This window comes from Lichenostomus cassidix, chromosome 10, assembly GCF_008360975.1.
Source record: "Lichenostomus cassidix isolate B80296 chromosome 10, HeHo_3.0, whole genome shotgun sequence".
In the NCBI taxonomy this organism is placed as follows: domain Eukaryota; kingdom Metazoa; phylum Chordata; class Aves; order Passeriformes; family Meliphagidae; genus Lichenostomus; species Lichenostomus cassidix.
Genome location: NC_139491.1, coordinates 10,022,089 through 10,035,962, shown reverse-complemented (window position 1 = coordinate 10,035,962; position 13,874 = coordinate 10,022,089). Strand labels below are relative to the sequence as shown.

Here is a 13,874-nt window from a genome sequence, read left to right as displayed (position 1 = left end):
ATCCTGTAAAACAGAGCCAGGTAACTCAAAGTCATGGCTCCCTATTTGGTACTGAAATTATTTTCTTACAGATGGAAAAGCAGAGAGCTCTTAAGCAATGAAACGGTGCCTGGCTTCACAAGAATATGATTTGTAAATAATAACACATCACTGTGATTTACAAAGCATTGCATTTAGTTTCTAAGGAATGTAGCTTGAGGAAGATTAAAAAAAAATTAATGTACTAGCAAACCAATCTAACTCTTCTGCAAATAAACACAATGCTAAAACTTTTTACTGTGACTTTCTATCTGTGAAAGAGCTTTCTCCTTCAAGGCCTTTTAAACTAACAACAGTGGAAGAAATCCACATAAAGCCTTTACATGCACAGGTTCAGTTTACCAACTGTGAGAGGCAAACTTTCATGGTCACACAAAAAGTAAGAAAACTCCTCTCATGGTGTAGAAATCATGCCCTTTGAACTCACAAGTTTCAAAATGTAAAACTCACTTCCATAAAACAAACATATTTATACTAACATCTATTTTGTGTAATTCCAACACATAAAAGTCTGAGTCTGAAGTTTACTATGAAAACCATTTTATAACATCTTATTTGCCCATTTTAACATAAAGTTCCACAGGAGAGTCTGGCTGGAAAGCACTGCATCACTGTAGCATCCACAGTGGCTGAGAACAGAGTTAGACAGAGCAGCTCAAGTTAGCAGAAAATCAGTATTCCCACATGTGAAATACCAAATATTTTGCGATTTTCCACACAGGATATTAATAGGTTTCTGAATTAGACATTCATAGCTCAACAGAAGCCATCCATGCCTTTCCATGAGAGGCAGAACAACACAGTGCCAAGTAGAGATATCTTAACTGCTTCTGTACTGACCCATATTTAGAAGCAGTAAAATTTAATTACTGGAATGACCTGCACAGGCTGCTTAGCCTATCCACAGGGCTGTGTACAGGTACCCCTCATCACAGCACCTGAAGTTTCATTTCCCTCATTTGGTAGGATTTTCAAAGCTTCAAAATCTTCTTTACACCTCCAACCCCTTGAAACTCTTTCTAAGCAAGTTGGTTTTCAGGAAGCATTTTTTTAGACCATGTTCCTTTAAATAATTAAGAAATATTTCATATATGCTAAACATCCAAAAAGAGAGGAATTATAAACAAACATTTAAAAATTTACCTAAACACAAAGATCTCTGATTATTAAAGTATTTTATTCTTAGTAAAACTAATAGGTTTTCCTTGGTTAGTTTGGAAAACTTATTGATAAAATTTTGCAACACAATACTTTGACTGCTTTGTACTTATGATCATGGGGCACTAACTATATCCAAAAGACTTTTTGTCATTCTACTGCATTCCTAAATGAAATGGACTCACAACTAACTAAAAGCACTTCCTCATCCACAGGACTTACAGAATATCTGCAAATAAGTTAAAGTTCTGTAAAACCTGATGCATTCCAATGGTTTTACAGCTTTTAACTAGCTGTATACCTGTTAAATATATGCAGCAGACCAGTTCTTAAATCTTTGATCTGTTTATAGCCCAAATGACACTACAGTTTATTCCAGCCAAACTTCTACTAGAAAGTAACAATAAGCAAAATACAGTTTCATAAATGTTCGTAAAATTATAATGTTCCAGCATTTAAAAGAAAATTAAAAATATGCAGAGACATCTTTCATTCCTTTTCTGGTAAAAAATATAAAAAGGCTTCATGCACTTTAAATCAATCTATTTTAATTTGTGTTACAAATGCAATTCCTCCTATTCCTTGGAACAAACCCACTTTAGTACAACAAGAGAGAAGGATTCAAATTTACAAGAGAAGGCATCCCTTTCATACAATAAAACAGCTTTCTCCTAAGTTTCCAAGAAAGGCCATATTTTCTTTGTTTTATTATTAATTCCCCAAAGATATCTGGGGCCCATTACCCTCCTACAAACCACTGAATCAGGTCCTCCATTACAAAAGAAACAGGAAAAGCGGTAGGAGACAGTATCAGTGATATTCTGCCCATGATGAAGCTGCTATTTTCATTCCTCCTGTAGCATAACCAGACAGTCTAAAGCTGTCAAGGAGTTGGAGTGAAAACATAACAGTTGATGTGAAAATGAAAAATAAGTGTTGATGTCTCATGATTTAAGAATTTGGATCAAAGCAAACCCAAAAGTAACAGCAAAGTTGTCTGTATATCATCAAGATTCCTATGAGGAAATCCTCAGCTGGAGATCTGCCCCCTACACTTCATCCTCGGCACCAAGCACATTTGGAAAATGATTCTGTCTCTTCCCAAAATAATGTCTTCCCTACAGTCACAGACAAGAAAAAAGGCAATGACCAAACCTACGCAAAACCAACTAAACTTTGGTCAAATTAAACGCCTCACTATATAAATGCCAGACAAAACAGAACCGGTGGTATCAGGCATCCCAGTCCTGCTAATAGCAGAGAAAGGAATTGAATGTTTTTGGCACTGGAAAAGGCATTGCGAGGGCATCATGGCAGGCTGCCGCCAGACTGGGTGTTCCCTGTCCCCAGGTGTCTTGGAGTGGCAGTGCCTGTGTCTGCTGGGAGAGGCCGGCCAGGCTTGGCTGAAGGTGAGGCCTTTAGCACCTGCTGTGCCCCAGAGCTGCCCCAAGGCCTGGCTGAGCTGTCACTCCTGGACTCTTGGGGTGGCCAAGTGACCAGCAGTCCCACCAAAGGGACAACAGTTGAAGACTGTCATGGGGCTTGAAGGGCGGAGCATGAGGTCAGCACATGGTCAGCCTAGAATCCTTGAACTCTTTGGCTATAGTAAGCTTTCCCATTTCTAACACGCATCTTGTCAATACTTCTTTTATTTAAGAACTAGTAATTCTCAGCCCAACATCCAATAACCATTACATTTTTATTACTTTCTTTGAAGCTGGCACACAAAAAATAACTTTGAGATATCATTTGCTAAAACAAGTGTTTGCTCCCAAAGTAATCTATTACTGCCAATCTGCCTACATTACTATTATACATTAACAAAATGGAAAGCAACCCAGCTTTTCAAATCAGTTGTCTTCCTTTAAAAAAAAAAAATACAAAGAAAATGGCTTCCTCTAATTTATTGAGTTTTCCCTAATTAAATGTCTCTCTCAAAACCAGTATCTTAAGTGTTTGATTCTTCTTACATCTTGCTGGGTTTTGTTATGTATTTTATTGGTTTTCAGAGGCATTCAGGAGAAAACATGGAAAAAATCAATCTCAATTGTTAAAACTATCTCAAGCATTTTTAAAAATTGGAGCAAGTTAGAGCTATCTGTTTATATAAAGTCCAGAAAGCTCCATTATGATCACGTAATGTAGATGTGGCCAATTTGTGGTTCTTGAGCCACATGTAACCTTCAGGCAGTTCAAGTGAAGCTCTAATGGGGCTAAATCACGCAATGAACACATGTCTGCCCTGAACTGCTGAATAATCCAAACCTCCAGTTCTTAGGTATCATCCAGGGTTATACTGTTCATCTCTTTCAGCAGACAGAAAAATATCTGCAAAGCTCCAACATCCTCAGATAAAAGCAGGCACGTTCAAAGTATTTTCATAATGTTACTTCGTAACATTGATAACTATCATCTTCTGCAATGTTTCCCTCTTCAAAGTATTCATTTTCAATAATACCTCTGTAATTTCATCAGGTTACTTGAGGACAGAGAGGACTCTTAAATTCTTGTCTCCATCTCAGCACACCGCCTGACTACCAAACACGGCATTTTTCACTTCTGAAATTCTCCTAAAAAACCAAAAAAGGCAGTGTCTCCTCTACATCATTTAGATTTTTCCCTACTTCTCAAATCTTTTTGGTGTTAGCTTAGCACAAGTACGACCACATACCAGAATCTATATCCAGTCATCTAGAAACTACCTTTGAATGGCTGTTTATCCCAAACACAGAAAATTTCTCATTGTTTAAAGCACTGTGTTAAGCTGCACAGATACGAAACAGATAAAAATTTGCTCATTCAAAAATATCAAAATATATTTTAGAAAAGAAATTGTGTTATCTCACCTGTAATTTTGGGGGAGGGAAAGATAAGCATTTCTTTGAGATATACATCAGTTGGCAGTTAAAATATTTTAAGTCATAAGATTAGCTTTATGGCTATTTTATAATTATTCCTTAATAAGTCAACCAATATATATGGCTGTAGTTAAGAAACAAACAACTGCCATTGTAACTGAGTTTAATTTAAAAAATCAGTATTGGAATGCTCCATATTACTTACATCTCTTCATCATACCAGATTCTTGCATTGGGAAATACACGTATGCTTGGAAAAATTGTACTTACACTCTATTTCACGTTAACTTTCTTTCCAAACTGTTGTAACTCCACTAAAGGCTTCCTGCTTTTCCCAGCAGATGTCACTGCAAGGCAGGTGCAGAGAAGGCACAGATGTTGAATGCATTGCAAAGTGCAGCATAAGCTGCACAGGTTTCCCTGCCCATACAAAAAGGCACTTTATGAATCATTTAAATTCAGTATAACTTTTTTACAAGATAACTTTAGTTTAACTGCTACAATAGCTACAAATTCCAATTTTAAAGTTTTATTTTCAGCTGTTTCATCCTTTCTATTTCTTTTAGGACATACACTTGATTTTTCTTACTATTCCACTATGAATTATCCTCTGTAATTTCAGACTACTGTGATTTATTATGTTTCTAAGTGTCCTTTCAGGTATTCAAGGGGAATCTGAAGCTGGGAGACTATTAATCGACTCACTTTATCAAACCTAGGATCTAATAAAAACATAGGCATATACTCTGGGTAGGCAGTCCTGAAATACCTTTGTACCAACAAGCTCCTCACCCCTCCCTGCTTCCCCTCCCACCCCCCTTATTCAGTGTATTCTAGTAGGGAGATATCACATGATTAATTGAGCAGGTCCTCAGCTCCACTTTAAAAACAAGTGTATGAAAATAATCACATTAATATCCCTGTTTTCACTTTTTTCAAGATTATTTTCTTTTGTAAAGGCAAAGGCAATATTTCAGATAAAAATTAAACTGTAGGAAGAGAACACATTTACAGAAATTGAAAAGGAAAATTGTGATTACTAGTGGCTTCACAAGCTGGAGCATTCTAGCTTTCAAATCTCAGACTAAAACAGAACCTTTAGCAAGGGAAATGATTCAAAATGCATTCTTAAAATGAAAAATAATTTGATCAGCAGCTATTAATTTGAGGAACAAATGCATATAGTAATTTTTACACAGATTCTTCCACCATAGAACTCCACAAACTTTGCACAAATATGCTTTGAACAGTTACATTCTCTGTTCTGTGCAAGTACAGTTTTTCCTAAATTGGCTGCCACAACTTCCAGAATACTTAGTGGGATTTTTCAAATTACTTCCCTGGGAGATAACTGATCCCCTATTGAGATACTTCTAAGAAAAAAGTTGTCTATAAACAATGGAGCAAATAGAATTCTACAAATTTGGATTTTAACGCTCAACCTCTTGCTGGCAGTGATAAAGGTAATATAGCCAATGGCTGGTTCCAATCTACAAGCAAGCTATTACTGAGCCTCTTATTTTCATTAAACTTGTGGGAAACAACTATGGTTTATGTAGCTTTGGGCTTAAATGCAGTGAATTTAGAACTGCCCCATCAGTTTAAAGAGATACAGCCTGATCTCTGATTTTCTTAAGTGAAAATGAAGATGATAAAAATAGCACAACTTCTAACAGCTTTGAAAAAGGCTGAGAAAATAAAGTCAAAAAAAGCTAAGAACCAAAGCTCTGTGGGTAAACCACATACTACCTGACTTGGGGAAAAGTGTTTCTACTGAGATATTTAATTTCATAACAGATTGGAAAAACAGAAATAGAATCTTCAGTTTTATGAAAGCATTTGCTCAAGAACCAGAACTACTTAGAACATTCAGAGAATTAGTCTTCAGAGGGAATTTATCATGAGATATATTTAATCAGTAGTCATTTTCAGTCTTGTAGATCTATGGGAGAGAAGCATCACATATGTCTCAGGAGTTTAATTCCCTAGTCATGATTCACATGAGTTAATATGTTTTAAGGATACTGCCTGGACATTTTCACTAAAAATTACTAACAGTGTACTCAGCTATAAGTGATTATAGCAACTTGCTTCATCAGATGACTGCTCTGGACTCTAAAATGTGATTCATCTGAAAGCTAAGTTTAATTTCTATTTTTTTTCAGAAGTTCTGCTTTTGTAGAATTCTCAAACTAGGAAAGTTAAGAGTTTCCTTAGAGATTGAGGTGTTGCATAGTTTCTCTCTTCGAAATGCAGACCACCAAGACTTTCTGAACTAAAGAATTCATCTTATTGAAGATAGATAGCTAAGATGGTTTAATTGATGCACTGACAATTTCAATGGTTCTGCTTTTTAAGATATGCCTTCATGAAAAAAGAACTAAGTTTTAGCCAACTGCATTTTAGAAAGGAAAATATTCGTACTCTGCTAACCATCAAACACAACAAAGACATTTGAAGTCATAATTCAATCTGTTGTGATTGGGTGCAGCTCCACCAACCTCAACAAGTTAATTATTTCACTGATATTGCTTCAGAGACCTATGTTCACCACAATAACAAACAGCTGTTTACCATTAACAAGATTCAATTTGACAAGTGGCTTTATTAGTTTTTAATTATTCACTTTCATCTTTTGCAAATTTTAATCACTTTCAATTACAATGAAATTATACTTGACAAGAACCTCCTTTTGGAAAAGATTCTGGAAAAAACAACATTTCCTTCAGGCTACTGATGTTCGTGGTGCTTTTCAAGCAACCCCATCAGTTTGGGTGATGTAACGAATTATGCCTAAGGTCATGTTGTTGGCTTGATAGATTGAAACACAAAAATCAGTCTCTGCTATATCTGTTTGCACAAGCAGTCCCTATTTTCCCTGTCAGTGATCTATGTAAGGTGAATTTCGAAGAGCATTCTTAAGATTCTTTCTACTTCAATTGCACTATTCACTGCACAAGTTAGAAAGGTTTAAACCTTTGAAGAAAAAGGTACTTCTATTGCAACTACTTCTAGCCTTCCCTTTTTTCAGTTTTGCTAACTCTTTGCCTACCTGAATACATAGTCAGGTTGAAATTTTAAAACAACAATGTAAGTATCTGAACCAAATGATCTTTTGCACAGGTTAGTCAGCCAGCTCCTTAAAGCACAAGGCAAGTTCCCCAAACAGACACTATCAGTAAAAGGTTGCTTAGTTACTTGAATAAAAAAAGCTTTTTAAATTAAGATCAAAGTCTAATTATGACATCTGCATCACAGCACTAAGTTGATCTCATTATAAACAGGATTAATTCGTAATTCTTCCACCAGGAAAAATTAAAGGAAAAGAATACTCCCTTATTAGGCAAAAGAAATCCTCACAGCAATTTTTCAAAGTAATACACTGCTACAGTTGTTACAGAAGAACAGGACTGAGTGGCTCCTGGTTAGCATCTGAACAGTGATGTAAATTCAAAGTAATTGCATACTTGATGCCTTACAGTCATCAGTGCCTCCAAATTATTCATGCAGGCAACAGCTCCTTTGTTCTTGAAAACATCACTCTCCAAGTTCACCTTTGCCCTCTTGAAGGCCAGAAAAACAGACACACAGATTTCATGTTGTTCCCATTGCCATAAATACACTTTCTATATCCACTGATAATGTTGATTTACAAACCTAAACATTTGCTTTCATTTCTTTGGTAGCTAAGAAATCCAATTCAGCTTCCACAGCACTAGCTAAGGTAACAGGGAATTATTTTTCAGCAACTTAACCCAAGTACTGAGGAACCAGCATTCTTGATACCCTTCTAAAGAGAATAAATGTGAAAAAATACATTAAATATGGAGCAGCATGAGGAATAATTAAACCCATTTCCATTCAGACCCAGTCTAAAAAAATTATATCACACCTAGGAACCTGGAAATATGACAATATGACTTAGTCATTATTTCTGTGTGGATCTTCAAACTCTTTTTATTAGAAGAAAAAGAAATTTACATCTTCCAGCTTCCACAGTCAGAAGCTAAGGAAGTCAGTCACTGAAAATTCCTGCTATGGTTTTCTTCCATTTTTGTTCATTACAGCATTTGGGTGACATTACTTAACCACCAGAATTTGAAAGTCAGTATATTACAAGAGAAGATTACATTCTATGAAATATTTTGCATTGTACTATTTTCTGAGGTACAGAACTATTCCAACAGCATGGAAATCATTCCTACTCCCTTTGTTAAGTCATACCAGTCTCACATCAGTAAGATCAGTCATCAAAGACTAGAGTGGGAAGTACAAAGGGCAACTCATTCCAGTAGCTTTAAAAATTTTAAAACATCAATAGACAGTTTCAAGGCAGCTTGAAATAGAAGTGCAAAACCACAGACACTGAAGTGAAAATTCATACCCGTTTAGAATAATTAATCTAATTACAGGATCATGAAAAGGGAAGACATGTCAATATTTGGGCATGACTATGTTCCAAAATACTTGTTTTAGGAAAGACAAATGCTGAAGGCACAGGATCCCTCCCAAAGGCAGAGACTAGAATTATTATATTCTCCAAAGACAATTGCTCTAACCAGCAGTCGGATTGGCTGTCTCCAAAGTTTCAAAAATACGTCTTCATCTAAAACATAAGAGCTCTGCATAAATATGGATGAAACACACAGTCATTCTAACATACAAAAATGTAAAAATACCTGTAGAATCATTCACATTTCCATAAGGAATGCATGCATCACTGTAAGGACAGAGAAACTGCAGGGTTTTGTTTCAAAAACTGCAGCATTTCCCTTCATACCATCTTTCCTGCTTTATACTACCCTAATGGAACCTATGTCAAGATTCCTGACTTCTTTTACTGTCTTAGTCCCTTTCTGCTATGACTGTTATTTATTCCTCTCAGCACAGACAACTTCTGTTAATACTGTAGTGCATCTGATGCCTGAAAGACAATTTTACACAATAAAATACCCTTCCAGTGAAGAATTATTTTAATAATGCTTTGTTTCTTGTACATTTCCTTGCCATTTGTATAAAAGCAGAAATGAAAAACTAAATAATTGCTATGACAAATATTAACATGCTTTGTCAGGACTCTACATTAGGGAAATGACACAAGTTTCAAGCTATCGCCAAAAACAGCAATAACAACCTTTAGTCACAAGTACTCTTTAGAATGTCTTTGCTTCCTTATTTTTAAAATGGAATAAAATATTCTACATTGCATTACATAATTAAACTATGAATAAAGGTATGCAAACAGGACTCCACATCAGTGAGTTACAGGAGATGACAGTATGTGGTAACTACTCAAAAACTCTAATAGTTTCAGACATCCATACCAACTGACAGTTCCATTTGTAGAAACCATTGGCAGAAATTCCTACAAAGCAAAGAAGGAAAACTTTCAGAAAGCACACAAAAATTTCTATCAACCCTTAGAATAATTCTTGAATTTTTTTTAAAAGCACAACAGAAATTCCTAAACACTACAGTGAGAATTCCTTGAAAGCATTTGAGAAAATTCCTAGAAGGCACTGGGAAAAGCCCTAGGAAGCTGCAAGACCATTCTACATAAACCATACACTAATCTGTGTAACTGCTATGTGGGATTTTCTAAGAGGGAAAATGTGAATACAAAACATCTTCCAGCAGAGATGCAGCATGAATTCTGTCTATCTAAGGTGCAATAACTTCACCATAGCTTCTCTCAGCAGGCAGAGATTATCCACACTGCAAGGCCTAGGCCTAACCCCATATGCCTTTCCCATCCAAAATTCCTAACTGCAATGGGAACTTTTTCCATGTAAAGATGCAAGACTGGATGCTTAGTAGAAAATTAAGTAAACACATTGAGGGTGGCCCTCCCATAAAGACGTGCAGACATACAAAAGCTCTTTCCACTCCTTTTCTAAGCATGTCTTTACAATTTATTTATGAAGTTTCATTATAATAAAGCCTGGTGTTTAAAATGTGCAATGCCTAGCCTGAGTGTAATACAGGATTTATACTTAGTCAAAGAATCTCCACAAATACTAAAATCCTGCCCTAAAACATATACATGCCAGCTACTCACTTTGAACTATCTTTGTTTGATTAATAGACAATCAGACCACATCTTCAAATCCATCTCCCATGAAAAAAGACTATGTTAAAACGATGGCTAATTTGTCAATTTAAAATAAAAATATACATTGCAATAATAGATAGAGTAAAACCTACCAAAATTACCAACTTAATATCTTATTTACATTGTATGCAGGGAACTATTGTAACAAGACACAATTATTTTACTTTGTGAGTTACAGTAATTGGGAATTTTGAACATCAGTCCACCAAAACCCAATACCTATATTTAAAAAAACAGAACAATGAAATGTTGTTCTTTCTTTTTAGAAGCTTTAATAATTGTATATTCTCCTTTAAAATAAGTTAATCTGGCCCACTAAATAGGAAAAGAAAAAAAAAGAAACATTCTTCCCCAGAAAGAGAGCAACAAGCCCAACACGAAAAACGAATAAAGCTGAAAATTATCTGAACACTCACTCTGCTGGTTTTTCAGTTTCATATTAAAAAAGGAGCGAAGACAATGCTGGACAATATTTGATTTCTCCAGGAACTGATGACTACTCCCTCCAAATTATCAGATCTGAAAGGAGAAATACAGCCATTCTTGAAGATCAGCTGCCATCTAGTGAATGCTGAGAAAACTGTTTAAAACATTACTTCCTTTTTTTTTTGTCAATTCAAACTAGATTCTTGGTGGAATTTTTTTGCCACTTTGTCACTAAACTTTGAGGTCTGTAAATTATTCAGGAGCATGGCTGCGAAAAAGTATGCATTCTAAAGCAGTGAAATGTCACTCAGCAAAGTTTTCTGTTAAAATACATAAATATATATGTAATCCCATGGTTTGTTCTAGAAAAGCCAATCCTGTGTGCTTCCAATAGGACATACTAGTTTTTTGGGGCCTCCACTTCATTGTACTAAAAAGAACTAAACTATCAGTGTCTTCAAGTAAAATAATCAGTATTACAACAACAAACTACAGTAAGAACTCAAAGAAGTTTGTAAAAATTCATTTAAATGTGCTCATCAAGCAACAATAGCTAAGTTTTTATGCTGGACACCAACTTTTGCTACTTTGTTACTTAAGAATAGATTTGCAGGTGTTCTCCTAAGAAATCAGATTTTAACAGATATTACAATAAGTCTTTTAGACGGAACAATTACATATGAATATAAACCACAGACCTCATTGCAAATATGCAATTTTTCATATTTTTTTTTCCTAAACACAACTTTCTAAAACCAACCAGAGGGTCTACCACTTACAGTTCGAAACTCTGAAACACAAATCTGCCATTTTAAGCAGAGTATGTTTTTTGTTTAATTGAGTACACACTTGAGGGTACTTGTGTTTATAAAAACCTTTGATGGAAAGAAATAAAACAAGATAATGTGTTTTTAAGACATTGACTTGAAAATACATTGGCCTTCTTGGAGGGAAACCTCCTTATAATCTTTTGTCTGTACATTCTCTGGACAGACATTAGTATGTCCCACACCAAATACCTAATAAGTCTACATGTTCTATATAAGCATATTTCATATAAACATTTGCATACATGTGCAATATAAAACCATGCTATGGAAAGAAAGATTAAGTAGATGCCCAGGAGGAATAGAAATTAAACACTGAAATGAGAAAACTTGGTCATGAATTAAAAGGAAATACATCACAGGCCCTTTTGCACATAATTAGGCTTAAAGAGAAGGCTTGCTGGTTTTCACACTGCTCAGCCTACAGCATTCTTGTGAGTTTCTATTCAGCATTTAGAATTAGTATTAACTGGTTCTCTTAACACTGCCTGCTTTTATTCATATTGCTTACTGAAATATTTTGTGTCCATCACTGATTCAGTAAGGAATGTGATTAACCAGGACGTCATCAAAAAGGTTTTCTCGTGCTGCCCCTCCTCAGGCCTTCGGAATACATGCAGAACAGATTGTAGTTGAGCTGTAAACCACCTTCTTTGGCTTTTCTGTGAATATAACTGTGTCTGAGTGGCATCTTGTATTTAAGATCCCAATTCTTATATGTCTATGGTCTCAAAGTCTGTGTGTATTCAGCACATGTGACTTTATTTAAAATGAAGCTACTTATAAGAATTAAATTATGCATGTACTAAATTTCATATACCCTGGTTTTATCTTGTAGTTTTATCTTGTATGCTAACAGACCTTCTGGAAGGTTTTTATAAAAGTACTGCACAATTCATGGCACAATCTAAAAAGGTGGTGGGCCAAAACTTTTCTTAAATGCTGACTAAGCATTTGTCAGAGCAACATACTACAACAGCTTTACCAAATTTTGAATAAATATCTGTGTCTTTATCACTTTTATCAGCAGCTTCTCAAGTCAGTTGTGTGGCTCCACATGTGTTTTCTTTAACCAGCACCCACAGCTGACTCAACCCTGACTGCTGGTGACAAAGGAGGAGAGGGAAGTACTGGTGGGAATGGGAAAGCCCAACGTTTGGGAACATGTTTAGGAAGCACCAAATTGACAAGGAGGTGGCACTGAGGAGACAAAAAGAGGGCAAGGAAATAAGGGTGGCAAACAAGCCCTGCCATGACCACCTCTGTGGAGAACAAGCCAGCTGACAATGAGAAAGGGGGTCAGTGCAATTCATCTGTGAGATGAGGGTATAAGAAGTCTCCAGGACACAGCTTTTACCTCACAGACAGTGCGTTGACAGCCCTTCAGAAGGGAAGGCCTAGGGCGGCAGCTGAGGGAGGTGGTGAACATCCAGTACTGTGGCCAGTTCTGGGTCTCTCAGTTCAGGAAGGACATCGAGGTGCTGGAGTGTGTCCAGAAGGGCAACAAAGCTGGTGAAGAGTCTGGAGTACAAGTCCTATGAGGAGAGGCTGAAGTTGTTTAGCCTTGAGAAAAGGAGGCTCAGGCAGGATCTTATCGCTCTCTACAGCTCCCTGAAAGGAGGACATAACCAGCTGGGGCATGGCCTCTTCTCCCAGACAACCAGTGACAGGACGAGAGGACACAGTCTCAAGCTGCACCAGGGAAAATTAGGAAAAATTTCTTCATAAAAGGGTGATTAGACATTGGAATGAACTGTCCACGGAGGTGGTGGAATCACCACCCCTGGAGGGGTTCAAGGAGAGACTGGAGCTGGCACTCAGTGCCACGGTCAGGTTGACACAGGTTGTACTCGATGATCTCGGAGCTCCATTCCCACCGAACTCACTCCGTGGCCCTGAGGGGCGGAGGCAGGGCGTGAGGCGGGGCGTGAGGCGGGGCCAGAGCGCGTGCCCTGCTGCGGCGCATGCGCGGGGCCCCCTGTCAGCTCAGCGCGCGAGCTGTTCTGCTCCGCTGCGGCCCGTGCAGTCCCTGCCTGGGCGGTCCCGTCCGGACCCTGCGTGGGCCCGCGGGCTCCTGGAGGTGTTTAAGGAGAGACTGGAGCTGGCACTCAGTGCCATGGTCAGGTTGGCACGATGGTGCTGGGACACAGCTTGTACTCATTGATCTCGGAGCTCCCTTCCTACCGAATTCATTCCATGGTCCTGTGGCGGCTGAGGCGGGGCCCGAGGCGGGGCCTAGTGCTCGTGCCCTGCTGCGGCGCATGCGCGGGGCCGCCTGTCAGCTCAGCCCGCGAGCGGCTCTGCCCCGCTCCGGCCCGTGCAGTCCGTGCCCGCGGGCTCCTGTCCGGCCCCTGCCCGGGCCGTGCCGCTCCGCCCGCCGCGGGTCGGGAATGTCGGGCGGAGGCGGAGCGGAAGCCCCGCGGGAGGGCGAGGCGCGGTGAGTAAGGAACCGAC

At 37.9% G+C, this 13,874-nt stretch overlaps 1 long non-coding RNA gene across 2 annotated transcripts in view; it reads right to left on the bottom strand.

Moving 5' to 3' along the window:
- The window catches only part of LOC146432712 (uncharacterized), a 70,139-nt gene extending 56,407 nt beyond the window's left edge, over positions 1-13,732 (bottom strand). For both annotated transcript variants that reach the window (XR_014854296.1, XR_014854297.1), the window contains exons 1-2: positions 13,605-13,732; positions 10,584-10,686 (exon numbers count right to left, since the gene is read on the bottom strand). This is a non-coding gene — a long non-coding RNA (uncharacterized LOC146432712). The remainder of the gene's footprint in view (positions 1-10,583; positions 10,687-13,604) is intronic.
- Positions 13,733-13,874: the final 142 nt, after the last annotated feature.